At 44.8% G+C, this 8,998-nt stretch overlaps 1 pseudogene; it reads left to right on the forward strand.

Annotated features, from left to right (window-relative positions):
* LOC114701368 overlaps nucleotides 1–8,998 on the forward strand; it is a 139,641-nt pseudogene that overhangs the window by 36,106 nt on the left and 94,537 nt on the right.

The following is an 8,998-nucleotide window of genomic DNA, read 5'->3' on the forward strand; positions in this document are numbered from 1 at the left end:
GTTCCAATTTTCAAGTGGCTTTTTGCTATGTACAGTCCCCTGGGGGAAACCCCACATCTCCTGAGTTTTACAATAACATCTCATTAGTGACTTTACCTCCATGATTCTCTCCCGGCCTCTTGCTGTATCTTTGTAACTTTCTCCTACTTTGGAAGAAGGAAATCAAATCACAGTGCAAGCAGCAGTATGTGTGTATGTGTGTATGTGCATGTGTGTGTGTGTGGGGGGGGTGGTGGCAGGTAGAAACAAAACTCACCAGCAATGGAGTTCTAAAAACATTAAGCCACACTAGGTATATTTGGTTTACAGCATTTGTCTACATCTACCAAATCAGTGGTTATTGGGTGGGGGGAATTTTAATAAAGAAGAAAATAGAATAGAGGCTGTTTTGCTTTTTTTTTTTTTTTTAAGCAAGCATTAGGCTGATGAGCTTATCATTTGCCTGTCTTGATTTCTTGTAGGCTCCAGATGTATACAGTAGGCTAGAACTTGTTTTGTTGACATTCCAGATACAACTTTATAGACTGAAGAAGAAGGAATTCTGACTGGTCAAAGCTAACGTGACTTGGGACAGAAGCCAGCCCCTGGGGAGGGTGCTAGTTCCGATGATGGGCCTGGCGTCCCTGCTGTGTCCAGTCACTCTAGATTCATGTACTTTAAGATATGTGTTACCCACATGCTAGAAGACGGGTTTCCCAGAGTAACTGACCTTCAGGAGGGATTTGGCTCCCGATACTTCAGCATTCTGCAGAACAGCAGCTCTGAATTGTTTTTTATGGGTTAGGGTCATGTTTGAGACTCTGACACCAGCTCGAAGCCTTTCCTCTAGGAGTGTAAGTTCCACAGATGTGAAGGCGTGGGGACTCATGAAGCCACTGAAGCCAGACCCAGGTTAAATGCTCCCGGCAATGAAATTCCTTTCCTACCTACCACTAGTACAAAATACCAATGGGTCTCAGATACAAACAAAGATTTTGTTGTTGTTTTCAAGGTTAAGAGCACTCTAAAAATTTAAGTGGGAACATGAATGGCATCTGTTTTTCCCAGAAGCACTTATATGAATGGATTTCCACACAGAATCCATTAACACAGGCCAAGACCACCCAGGACAGGGACAGGACCACACGACCTGCTGTGTCGCAGCTCAGACAGGGCAAGACACTGAGGGTGGCACTGTTTGTCTGCATGTGGGCATGGCAGGGACTTACAGTTAAAACGCAGCTTCGCATGGTAGAAAACTTACTTCCACATTTCGGAATAAGAATGCCAACAGAATCCAGCCCTAAGGTAGACCCCCATGTCACAATACCCAATAAACACCGAGCTTCGGAGCTCAGGGGTGATAGTAATGACAACACAGATGTGACCCTCACATCTGGGGCCCAGCACACTCCAGCTCCTACAGTTGTCGTGAGCATCTCAGCACCAAGGCAGCTTCAGTCTGGCTAACTCCCAGGACCTGAGCTGCTGCCCACAGCCCAGCCTCAGCACCAGCCAGGTATTTCTCCTCCAGGCTAGAGGCAGGGTTGCGGAAAGCCATGCCAGTCGCTGGTGTTGACCTTGGCTCTTTTCATAACTCCTCAGCATTGGCTCTCGAGTGTGGGACCAGCTGTAGAGGACCAGAGTCCTGGGCCACCGACTGGCACAAACAAGCATCCCTAGTGACCTAGAGACTGCTTTCTGACTACAGGTTGACACCCAACTTGCTGCCATTTATAGAGAACTCTTTCTTCCTTCTTCGTGAAATTGACAATATGACCCATTCTACACATGTCATGGGATTTCAGTGAAATTGGTATTAGAGAAAGGATAGGAAATACACTTTGAAACCAAAGACGTTTTGCTTATACCAAAGTGAAGTCACGGCTGGGAAGCAAGTTCAATCGGTAAAGTGTCTGGCCCACAAATATGAGGGCTTGTGTTCCATACCTAGAACCCACGTAAAAAAGCCAGATGAAATGAAGCATGCTCATCAATCCCTGCACTAGGGAGGCAGAGAAAAGTGTATTCCTAGGGCTCACTGGCCAGGCAGCCTAGCATACTCCAGGCCAGGTCAAGAACCTGTCTCAAATTTTATAATTAATTAGTTAATTATATTAATTATATTAATCAATTAATAAAAGGGTGAATGGTGCCTGAGGAATGATCCCTGAAGTCCTTTTTAGCTACTAATAAATTTTAGCTATTAATAAATCCCCCCAATATTGCCCTCTGGCTTGTACATACTTGTGCACATGCACACACACACACACACACACACACACACACACACACACACACAGAAAATGGGAGGTGGCAGAGGAGAACACAGTCTTCTCTGCCTGCAGTGGTCCCTCCGCTCCTTCCTCAGACCCCAGCGACCAGAGGAAACTGTCTCACAAAATGACCTTTCACTGCCCCTGGATTCCGAGCTCAGTTCTGCTTCATCAGAAAACAGACACTAGACCAGAAGTCGTCAGGAAGGGACGAGGCCTTAGCTTCTGTTGCACTAAAGACAACTCTGTAACTCGTCAGCTCACATGCCCAGAGCCCACCCTCTGCTTCAGACCTTCAGACACCGTTCCTTCCAGTGCCAGGAGACAGCACGTCTGGATGACCTCTCCCAGTAGAGACATTTTTGCATGTCCCCCCACCCTCCTGTGACTGAGTCTGAATTCTCCACTCATGACGCATTTCCTAGCATGCAGGGCGCCTCTCCTGGTTGCCCCTCACCACCAAAGCAGCTTCCTCTCTTTTTATCCCATGCTTAACAACTGTCAGGCCGCAACAAACATGCTTTAAGTCCACAGTCTTCCAGTTACCCAGCAACGACTTCCCTCCCGGATAAACCTGGCCTTCCTGTAGCAGCTGCTGGGAAAGGAACCTAACAGGCCCGGGCTGTCTGTCCTCAGCTTTGCTTGCCCTTAACTTCTGGTCTAGATGCTTTCAAGACAAGCTACCCACCCCTGACTCCAGAATTTTCAGTGGTTCCCAGAAACCATGTTATCCTCTAAAGGCATTTTTAACCTGATGCAACCTAACATATACTGTGTGTTGGGTATATCTTCAACTTAGAAATGAATATTGCAGACACCTTTAATTCCAGCACTCGGGAGGCAGAGGCAGGTGGATCTCTGTGAGTTTGAAGCTAGCCTGGTCTATAGAGCTGGTCCAGGACAGCTAGGGCTACGCAAAGAAACCCTGTCTCCAAAAACAAAAAAAAAAAAAAAAAAAAGAAAGAAAGAAAGAAAAATGAATATTGTTTCCAGATTGGCTCCTTTGAGTTAGGAAAAAAAGCCATCAATCATAGGCCACTCCTTTCATGTGCTGGCGGAGCAACAGCTACTGAATCAGTAAATCCCATCAAGACGTTCAGGGAACTGTTAATGCTTTTATTTCACTCTGGTATACAGATTGCACTCTCCAAAGTAAAGGGATTTATTTAGTCCTCCAAGAATCTTAACAGAGTTCTCAGGAGCCCCCTATGAGGACCTTATATTGCTTAAGCAGGGTTTCACTGCTCAGGGACCACTTAGACCAATCACAATTAATAAAGACATATACTTCCGCAACCCTATTTGTATAACCAGTCCTCCTTAAGAAGCCTAATTTGGGGCTGGAGAGATGGCTCAGCGGTTAAGAGCACTGGCTGCTCTTCCAGAGGTCCTGAGTTCAATTCCCAGCAACCACATGGTGGCTCACAACCATCTGTAATGAGATTGGTTCGGTCTTCTGGCCTGCAGGGATATGTGCAGACAGAACACTGTATACATAATAAATAAATGAATCTTTTTTTAAAAAAAAAAAAGGAGGTCTAATTTGGCCTTGACCTCAAGTGATCAGTCCCAAACCCAATTATAACATAAAGTTATTTGTTATTTAAAATAGTAAGAGAACTTGCTGACATAGGAGTCTGGGATGTGTGTAATAGTATTATTTGCCATTTTGGTCCCTGACCCTTTTTTCTAGAAATGTTTCCACATTTCCATTCAAATCAAGTTACAGCCTCTTCTGGTTCTTTTGGCAAGAACAGGTCTTATGAATTGGAATTGACAATGGGGAGGGAATTCAAAGAAGTGAGCCCCGAGGAAGTTTTTTTTATAATTTATAGCAACATCAATTAAAAAGCTGGTGAGCAGACACAGAGTGGGGCTTCCTGGGGGCAGGCCCTGTTCTGAGCTGTAAATGGCTTCTCCAAAACACATGTTCTTCGTTGTTTATCATCCCCATGACAAAGAACTAGGAAAGGAAATGTAGCTAGGACACCAAGCGCACACTAGGGCTTAGCAAGTGTGTGATAGATAGATATTATCCAGTTGTTAGCAAGATCAAAAAAAGGAAGTGTTGACCAGACACAAAAATGCATCTAACGCCCTGGCTCCAGGCTTGCTCACCCCCAGATTCCTAGCCTTGTTTTTATCTGGCTATCTATCCAGGCTGACTCTCCGTGTCTGGCTTCACATTCCTCTCTCCACCTGGAATCCCTGACTCCCTACACCCGTCTGTGCACAGATACCACTGCCTTCATCCTTGCAGTCACCTCATCCCTTTATCAACTCAAGTGTCCCTAGCAGTGGGGCTGATTGCTCCCTTTCTGGCAGAGACACCACTCATGGAACCTAAAACCCCAGGAGACTCTGTCTCTTTGCTACAAGATTAGTCTACTGATCATTAACACAACCCATATCCATAGCTCATGGGTACCTACCCTGAAGATATAAAAAATAAAGCCTGGTGCTATGCTTAAGGAGTTCATAATCTAATGAAGTGAATGATTCTCAACCTTCTTAATGCTGCAGCCTTTTAATACAGTTCCTCATGTTGTGGTGACCTCCAACCATAGAATTATTTTCATTGCTACTCCATAACTATAATTTTGCTACTATTATGAATCATAATGTAAATATCTGATTGTAGGATATCTGCTATGTGATCTCTCAAGGGGATCATGACCCACAGGTTGAGAACCACTGATCTAGTGGAAAGCAGATACATTAAAAATAATGGAGATAGCTGTGTGTGATGGTGCATGCTTATAATCCCAGCACTCAGGAGGCAGAGTCAGAGGAGCTTGATCTACATACTGAGTTCCATGATAGCCAGGGCTATATAGACCTTGTCTCAAAAAATCCAAATAGTAATAATAATAATAATGTGTCCCTTCTTATCTCTCATAGTCTTTAGGAGAGAAGATGGACAAGATTAGAGAGAGCATTCGCTGACATGTGATTTGACCTATTACAATCCTTCCTCTCTTCCTACCTACTGAACTCAACCCCATTAGCCTATAGCAAAACCAGGAATTAAAGTGACTTGCTGAGCATCCATTACCCTTAAAGCTATTTACAAGCAATTTGAAAAGAAGTCTCAGTAAGATGGGTGTCTCAGGCCAGTCAGAGCAGAGGGCAAAAGCATGAAAGCATGCCCTACCATGGGAAGAAAGGCAAGGGTCCAGGACAGAGCTAGAACTCGGGTGGTGCATGGTGCAGCTAGACCAGTGCAACCATCATTCAGGATAACCACCCTACAGAATGAAAGAGGTGAGGCTCCTGCCTTGTGATCTACACATACCTGAGCGAGGATGAAGTACAAGCTTTTGCCAGGGCCTCTCTCCAGGCCGCTGCTGCTAGAGAGAGGTGCTCCCTTGAATTTGAAAACCATTGTCTTAACACTTAGCACTCAGTCCTAAAAGACTGTTTCGAGTAGGCTGTCAGTGGTTCAACTCCATTCTGAAGCTGTGACGAATAAAGTAGATCAGGACTTTGAATTTGGTGTTCAAGGTGTTTGCATCAGGCTCTAAGGCTGGCAAGCAGAAAAACTGAGGACTTTGGTATTCCCGATCAAGATGGAAAGTACTGAAACTATTCTGCGTTGTCCGTCGTCCCCCCCCCCGCAAGCCCCACCCAAATGTTGCTCTCAGCTAGAGAACTTGACAAGGAACTTGTCACTCATGTGAACTGCAGTTTTAGAGAAAAGTGATGGACTTGGTGGAATCTTCCATAAGAGAGTATTTGTGAGCAGAGAAAAGGTGACAGCCTGCCCAGCAAGGACACAAAGGGGACAGACTTGAGCAGTGATGGAAGCCTGGCAGGGCCTGCAGAGCCTGGAGGTGAACAGATGGGCATCCTCCACCCTGCCTGGCTTCACACTCCACCAGCTGCACTGTTTCCCCTCCTTTGGGAGTCTCGTCTGGTGTCACCAGAACAGCAATCAGAGTCACTTTGGTGTATGTATACACTGTCACCGCGAGACCGTTCATGATTGACGAGCTCGGCAGGGAACATGGAACAGGAAGCCTTTGATTTTTCTAGATTGGGCGAAAAGAATTTTGTTTCTGAAGGCAACCTTGCAAAAGTTCTATTAGAAAATAAAGAATGGCTTACAAGTACATACGAAATGTGTGTGTGTAGATGTGTCTGTGCGCACATACATGTAGAGCTGAAGGTTGACATCTGGTATCTTCCTCAGTTGCTCGTATCTTCCTCTTAACTTTCGAGACAGGCCTCTCTGGATTTGTCTAGACTGGCTATACAGCAAGTCCCAAGGGTTCCCCTGTCTCTAGCTCCCAGCCCTGGGGTAACATGTCTGTGTCATCATACCAGGACTTTGTGTGGGTGCTGGGGAGCAAACTCATGTCTTCATGGCTTGTGTGCTGACTAAGCCATCTCCTCAACCTGGTAACCACATTTTTAAAAAAAATTTTTTCCTGTTGATTCCAGCTCCCACACTCCTAGACAGCAGTTCTCAAGGTATCAACTTGAGATTTTGGGGAGGAATATTATCTGACATTCACCAAGACTGCAAAAGGTAAGAGGCCCAAAGCCATTAACTATAGTTTTATTATGCCTTTACACCATTTCAGTCACACTTACTGTATCAAATAATTTAACTGTACCTCTCACCTCTTAAGGAGAAATCCATTTGCTCTTCCTGTCTAGCAATTTAAAGGCAGCATCTGCTCATGTTCTAAACCATATGCGCCCCTAAGTAGGAGGTAAAAAGAAAACAACCATCCTTGTGATGCTACATCAAGGCCCAAGTACCACTGGAACCAATGACTTGTCTGCAGTAGCATGATTGCTTGTGGACTGCAAATGAGTGTCAGGTTTCTGGTACTGAGTGGTGCAGTCACCCATACGCCACCGGTAACAGTAGCAAATATGTACACGGTGCTTATGGGTGCGATTCTTAGTGCTTTACCTCCACAGATTCACTTCATCCCGCCGGAGTGACTTTTTTTTGTGTTGTTTTATGAAATATGTACACAATCTAATTACTATCTGCTTGTATAAGACTTCTCAGACATAGAAATTGATTCCTCCACTTAAGAGTTGATTGATAATGGAGACAGGAAGAGAATAGACAGACACCATCACAAGCCTTTTGGAGTATATGGCCAGCAAAGACAAGAAGCATGAAAAAGGCAACTCTCTTTAAGGGTGATGAATGTTATGGAAGGGGAAGAGAAACAGAAAATATAATTTTCCCTCGACTTTTCCCTTTGATTTTCCCAGCCACCTTAGGCTCAGTCAACTTGGAAAATAACATGCTTGGAATCTGTATTTATAAAATTAAACTCAATCAGGGCAAAGCAGGAGCCCTGCTTGTCAGGAAGAGCGAGAGAAGGGCCGTTGTACCTCTGGCCACCTGCTGCGGGAGTCTCTAACATTTTCCTCTTTATAGCATTTTAAAACTCATAGCCGTATAATGGAGGTGAAGTCCACAGAGATTGTAAGTAGCTTCCCAAGGCACATCAACACTTTGAATTCTGTGTGGGCATTCCAGAACATCCCTGGCCTGTTTAGGTAACAGGTCTAAGCATCTGTGAACCAGGTTAAAGCTCATGGCCCAGTTTATATTAATTGATATCAGACCATTTGACCCCAACACAGCCCTTCATTTCTGAGTGCTTTGATTAAATGAGCAATATAATCATGATATAACCCTCTGGTCATAAGACCCACTGTTGTTGAAGCAATTTAAGATTCTGACTTTCTCACTGAGGCATAGACTGTGATTATAAACGTGACTCACCGTGTGGATTCCACACGGTGCTCATCAGTTTTCGGAAAGCAAGTGTTGGCATGTGTACAAAGAGAGAGAGAGCCCACAGGTCAACATCGCTAACAGGAGTGGGAGAATGTTTTCCGACATGCCTGGGTGAATCCTAATGGTTTTTTTTTTTTTTAATTTCCAAATTCCTTAGAACGTGAATAGTAAGGTGTGGTTAGGGAATAAACACAGACTTGTTTTTACTTTATATTTTCCCTAAAACAATGCCACATGGCCTTATGGGACCAGGATCCTGGTGCCTCTTTTGCCAGTGTCTCCCAGCCTAGTTCTCAGCATCACAGATCTGCCTTTCAAGGATGAAGCCATGGATACCATGACACCATAGAGAAGAGAAGGGACGCCAGGCCCCTCTTAGGTGACACAGAGTTTTGCGTATTTTCTTGTTTCTCTGTATAGCCCAGGCTGTCCTAGAACTCAATTCACAGAACAGGCTGGCTCCCAAGTACTGGAATTAAAGGAGTGTGCGCCACCACACCCAGATCTTTGCTTGAATCTTTTCTGTTTGTTTTGTTTGTTTGTTTGTTTGTTTGTTTTGAGACAGGGTTTCTCTGTGTAGTTTTGGTGCCTGTCCTCAATCTCGCTCTGTAGACCAGCCTCAAACTCATAGAGATCCACCTGGCTCTGCCTCCCAAGTGCTGGGATTAAAGGTGTGTGCCACCACCACCCGGCCTTTGCTTGGATCTTAAAAGATACACATATACACACAGTCTGGCAAACACACACACACACACACACACACACACACATACACACACAACACATGGGTTGCGGGGAGGGGAGAGAATAAGCTACACCATTCAGTTGAATGGAAGAGCTCACATGCGATAAAATTAAGTTAGTAAGAAGACGTTTTGAGGACTGGAGAGGTGGCTGAGTGGTTAAGAGCACTTGCTGCTTTCGAAGAGGACTAGAGATCAGTTCCTAGCATCTATATGGCAGTTCCCAA

This window comes from Peromyscus leucopus, unplaced genomic scaffold (genome assembly GCF_004664715.2).
Source record: "Peromyscus leucopus breed LL Stock unplaced genomic scaffold, UCI_PerLeu_2.1 scaffold_523, whole genome shotgun sequence".
Classification (NCBI taxonomy): Eukaryota; Metazoa; Chordata; class Mammalia; order Rodentia; family Cricetidae; genus Peromyscus; species Peromyscus leucopus.